The sequence below is a fragment of the Microtus ochrogaster genome, chromosome 16 (assembly GCF_000317375.1).
Source record: "Microtus ochrogaster isolate Prairie Vole_2 chromosome 16, MicOch1.0, whole genome shotgun sequence".
In the NCBI taxonomy this organism is placed as follows: Eukaryota; Metazoa; Chordata; class Mammalia; order Rodentia; family Cricetidae; genus Microtus; species Microtus ochrogaster.
In genome coordinates, this window is record NC_022018.1 from 6,794,201 (window position 1) to 6,800,241 (window position 6,041).

Sequence of the window (6,041 nt, forward strand, 5' to 3'; positions counted from 1 at the left end):
GAAGGAAGGAAGGAAGGAAGGAAGGAAGGAAGGAAGGAAGGAAGGAAGGAAGGAAGGAAGGAAGGAAACTATCCTGTGGATGTTTCCCTGCATGTGTTCCTGAACAATATTCTAAGTGCCTGTTTATTTTAGGGGACACTTGACAGTGGATTTCTCTTCTTGCCATAGGATAGGATCCGCTATGCATTTGAAGCTGCCCAAACACATCTTCCCTTTCCCATTTTACTTCAAGCACACAAGGCTGTCTCTCTGTCCTATGTCTCTGGGCAAGTGCTGGGACTGGACATTCTATGCCCACGATCAGCAGGGAAAGTGACCTGTGAGTGCAGCCAAATTTCTCAGATGGCCCTCTTGCTTTTGGTTCCCACCCTTGCCTATCTGACCTCAACCTGGGTGATGGAACCTGCTTAAAGATCCCTCCCTCTGAGCTACAATAGCTCCAACTCCATAATGCCACTACACGCTGCCTTCCTTCAAGAATTCTCCATGTCTTGTGGAAAGAATTTTGCCTTAGAACTCGGGGGGGGGGGGCACCCAAACGTTAAGTAATTCAATTAATGAGGTGAGTAGGTTCACAAATAAGCAATAAATACAGGAAAAAATGTTTCATGGCTTGACTCATCAGAGAAATCTTAACACAACCCACACCGGCATTCAATATCGCCCCAGGCAGGACAGCTATTGTGGAAGCCGAAAAATGCAGGCCCATTTCTACCACGTCTCGGAGAGTTTGGAGATTGACAAGCATAGTTGTCCCAGCTCAGGATGTGACTGCTTGGTTATTTTGGCACTAAGATAGATCCTTCTAGTAAGTTCATGCCATCCTGACAGGTGGTCAGGATGGGCAAGTGCACACCTGCTCCTTTAGAAACTATGAGGTCACCTGGGGAAGAGTGGTCTTTACAATACGAGATCTAAAGCACCTTCCCTACCTAGACAATAGGATGCTAATGATTTGATGTCTTAGGGTGATAAAGCAATCGATTGTGTGAGTTACCCTTTGTATCATGTTAATAAAGTCTTTTGTTACATCCCCCCCCACCCCCTGTTTGTGTTGGGTATAAAAACTGGGGATAAACAAATGTGGGTGATTTCAGAATTTCAGGATTTCAGTCACTGGAATGCCCTCCTGATGCTTTTATGGTTTCTGTCTGGCTATTTTTCATGTGTCTTCATATTCTTTACTATATTCTAAAATTCCCACGCCCCTACCCTGGCAAGAGGTGATTTTTGTCAAGGCTGGTCCTCGACAGGCTATCCTTGGAGAAAGAAATGACAACACATTCAGGCAGGAAGGTGGGGGAAGTGAGACCAGAGGGTGGGAATGTTAATACAAGCTGCTTTGGTCATCCCAGAAATTGTTGTGAAGATTCTGCAAAGAGACAAAAACAGAACTGCCATGTGGCCAGGTGGACCACTCCTGGACCGACGGGCTCTAAGTCAGCATTCCATGTCTTTTTTTGCTGTCATAGTCAAATGTGTATTGCATTTATTTATTGGTTTGTTTGCTTATGTATGCGCATGGGTGTGCACTCAACATGGCACCTGCATATATGCCAGAAGGTCAGCCCTTGAGAATCAGTTCTCTCCTTCTTCTGAGTCTGCCACAGGGAGGGAGCCCAAGTCATCAGATTGGCAGCAAGTGCCTTCATCCACCAAGCCATCTTGCCAGTCCCCATCCTGTATCTTTATGGCATCTTCACAGCAGCAGAGGAATAGGACCAACCTGCAGCCCCACCAGCAAAGGACCGATGAGTAAATGGGGAATGCATGTGCATAGTGGGGCGTGATTCATCCACAAGGACTGAAATTATGTCATTGGCAAGTAGAAGATGGATCTGGAAATCATTGCGTTAAACAAACTAGACAAGATTCAAAAGGGCAACTATTGTCCAATGTGGAATCTGGATTTTTTTTTCAGTTGTAAAAAATAGAAAGGAGGGGCTGTTAGAGAAAATAACCAGGGCCATTGAGAGGGGAGGGAGAAGAAGATAGGATGATGGTGGTTAAAATACAGTCAAAAGTGTCACGTGTATATGCCAATGTCACAAGGAAACTGTATTAGCGTTCACCCACAGATGAGACCTGGATGACTCTGTCCTAGCATAAATGAAGGTTATAGTCTGGAAGAAAGTGAAAACGGTGAAAGCTTTCACTGGAGCTGCAGAACAAGCCAGGCGACAGGTCAGTTCGGTTTGTGAGCTAAAAACCCTAAAAGCCACTAAGAACTAAGAGCAGGTGAGCGCTGAGGGTGAGCAAGGGTTTACTGTATGCTGGTCTCCTTTGATGCTTTGACAAGCTCTGAGCTCCATAGTGGGAATTCCATTCCACTTAATGGAAGCCGAGGTGCTGGGTGAAGGGATGAGTGACTTGCCCGCATGGCAGGCCTGCGAGCTGAGAGACAGAAGGCAGACCCTGCAAATCCAGCCTGATTAGTTCACCAAAGATGAAACCTCCAGAAGAGTGCCATGCTCCTTTTGTAGAACCTCATGTGGGGCTTTTAAAAGGCAAAGCAGCTAGCACAAGACACTTCCGCAACAACACGAACTGATTGCTCCAGGTCTCTGGTAGTTCTCCTCTGCCCTCATCCAGAAGTCCAGGCTCCTCCATCCTTGTCCTGCTATCCCGAAGCGCCCTGTGTTCTGTGTGGCTGAGGCTGGATAACACTGGCTTTAGGCTGCATCTGGAGGAAGGCACCACATTCACGGAGTTAGTTAAACACCCATCTCTAGGGAGAACTTGGTCACCTAGCCATATTAATGGCAGGGAATTAAGTTTCCCTGGGTAGCCTAGAAAGGGAAATCAGGAAGGGAGGGCAAGGGATACAGTCCAATGGGAGAGGGCTGACCAAACATACAAAACAACTTGGGTCTCATTGTTAGCACTGCAAAAACAAAAGAGCAAATACAATAAAAGGAAGGGTTACCTTCTACTCACCTCTACTAGTGAGTATACTGCTCAGCATTTGGATGGGACACATGGCATTTGAGAAAGCACACTATAGAGTGGACATGAAAATATCAAGGGCACTTTTATTTCTTAACGCGTAACTCCAGGCAATGGCTTCACAGTTAAGATAACTATCTAAGCTATCCCTGTGCTGTCTGAATAGATCTCTAAAGTTCATATTCAAATGGCCAATCAATATGGAAGATGCCCATCATCATTAGCCATACAGAAAGGCAGGTGACCCATTGTAAGTGAGCCCTTCACACCGTGGGCGGTGGAAGCCTATTAAGAAAAGAGTTTAAGAGATGCTGGACTGGAGAAACTCAGTGGAGAAACCCTGGCTGCACAAGTGTGTTGTGATACACACCTGTACCTCCAGCACTTGGAGGACAGAGAGCAGTAGACTCCTGAGGCTGTTGGCCAACTAGTCTAGCCAATCAGAGAACTGCTGTTCAAGGAGAGACCTTGTCTCAAAAACCGAAGCAGAAAATGATAGAGGGAAGAAGATATTCAAAGTCAACCTCTGACCTGAATACACACACACACACACACACACACACACACACACACACACACACTCGATGAGTAAGTAAAAAACAAAGAAAAAGATTGAAGCCACGCATATTGGCGCACACCTGTAAGCCCAGTATTATTCCAGTATTCTGGAGGTTAAAGGATTAGTTCGAGGTCAACCTGAACTACTCAAGAAAACCTTGTCTCAGAAGAAGAGAAGAGGCTGGATCATCAGAAGTGCTGGGTATGGAAAGAACTGAAAACACACCCTGGCAATGAGATCAAAATGGCACAGGTCCTTAGAAAAACTTTAACAGAGATTTATTATGTTCTATACTTTGATTTACACCTCTATAAAAATGCATTGTGCTGGCTAGTCTTACGTCAGCTTGGCGCACAAGCTGGCGTTGTCTGAGAGGATAACTGAGAAAAAGCCTCCGTAGGATTTGGCTGTAATAGGACCACAACAGGATAGCCAAGGACTCCAGGGAGAGCCCTTACCAGTGGGGTGGCAGAAGCCAGGCCAATGACATGGGCAATTAACCCTTGCTAGTAAAGATGAATGGACTAAGGGGTCCACTGTATGACTCAGAGGACCACACCACAGCATCCAAGTGAGATTCTTCTCCTTTCTTGTTTTGTTTTGTTTGGGTGGTTGCAGGGCAGATGTGAAGGATGGGGAGATGAGTGGGATCGGAATGCATGATGTGAAATCCACAAAGAATCAATAAATTTAAAAAAAATTGATAGGAAGTTCCCAGATGACCCCAGTGTCAGTCAACCTGAAGAGCTCTAGCAACACAGTGTCCTCTGCTTTCAGTTCGTGTGTGTTGGTGGAAGCCCTTCCCACATGAGCACCTGCATGAGCATGGCATGGGCATCCCTTTCCTTGGGATCATGTTGCATGAACTCATCAAGATCCTGTACCATGCCAGGTGCTCCAACATTACCGTCATTCGCATCGGCACTTCCGAAGGGATAGGTCTGGAGCCTGGCTCTGTGGTCATCACCCAGGAGGCAGTGGATGAGTGCTTCAAGCCAGAGTTTGCGCAGATTGTCCTGGGAAAGCGGGTGGTTCGCAGCACCAGCCTGGATGCGCAGCTGGTGCAGGAATTGAGGCAGTGCACCTCCGACCTGAATGAATTCCCCACCATTGTGGGCAACACCGTGTGCACCATAGACGTCTATGAAGGGCAAGGCCGTCTGGATGGTGCCCTCTGCTCCTGCACGGAGAAGGACAAGCATGCCTACGAGCAGCCCATGCTGCAGGCGTCCGAAATATTGGGATGGAATCTTCCTTGTTTGCCACCATGTGCAGTGGCTGTGGCCTGAGAGCGGCTGTGCACCGACTGCAAGGGGACCAGATCACACTCCTCATGACGTGCTAGTGGAATACCAGCAGAAACCTCAGCGAGTGGTGGGCCACTTCATCAAGAAGAGCCTCGGGAAGGCCTGAGGCTCTTGTCCTTGTCCCCAAGACAAGACTTTGCAACTCCTGGCCAATAAATCTATTTTTCATAAAAAAATTTTTAAAAAAAGATTCACCTGTACGACTCTTTTTTAATTAGATGGGAGAGGCCATTGCAGGTGGTGCCATCCTTGCGCTGCTTACCCTGGGTTCATATGAAAGCTGTAGGGAGCCAGCCAGTAAGCAGTAGCCATCCGTGGTGTCTGTATCAGCTCCTGCTTCCAGGTTCCTGCCTTACTTGAGTTCCCATCCTGACTTTCTTCAATGACAAACAGTGATGTGGAAGTATAAGCCAAATAAACCCTTTCCTCTCCGACTTGCTTTTTGGTGTTTTGCCACAGCAATAAAAACGCCGACTAAGTCATACACATTCACATAAAAACATATACGAATATTTTCATAGCATTATTATTTCTGTCAAAATGTAGAAACAAACTCAAATGTCTGTCAGCTGGTTTGATACATTTACATAAAGACATGATACTTGCGTGGCTGGCTGAGATGGAAGTGGAAGAAGCCAGTTACAAAGACAGACATTCACACGGGTCTGTTGACGTGAACTCTTCAGCCTATATTCAGAGAAAGAAGAACCATACTTGCCTGGAAATAGGAACGGTGGCCTCTGGGACTGGCAGTCAAGAATTGCAGGGTTTCACTGGAGGTGATAAGATAGTGGGGGAAAAAAGAGTGTGGATATGGTATGCAGTGAATGTACTAAACACACCAAATGCCCCCAGTTTGCACACACTAGATGGGGCAGTTGTCTGATTGGATGCCAGGTTTCAGACCAGACTGGCTGCTGGGAGACCCCACAACAGTCACTGATGCCAAGCAGAGCGCAGTTAGCTGTGAAGGGGACCTGCTTTAGCAGTTACATGGCAGCTGTGTGGGCACAATAACAGGAGAGGAAGTGAGGCGGAGACAGCCAGGGAGAAAGTGGGTGTGAAAAGATGTGCAGATGACATTGTTCTGAGAAGCTGCTGGTTGTGCTTTGCTCTCAGTTAGTACTGCAACACCTACGAATCCAGCTCTCTTTTCCCCGTCTTCCTTTCCTTTCCAAAAATAACCCGAAAGTAGCTAGGAAGTCACAGTCATGAGAGGGACTGGTACC

At 46.8% G+C, this 6,041-nt stretch overlaps 1 pseudogene; it reads left to right on the forward strand.

Annotated features, from left to right (window-relative positions):
- The window catches only part of LOC101994198, a 14,513-nt pseudogene extending 9,595 nt beyond the window's left edge, over positions 1-4,918 (forward strand).
- The last annotated feature ends 1,123 nt before the right edge of the window (positions 4,919-6,041 follow it).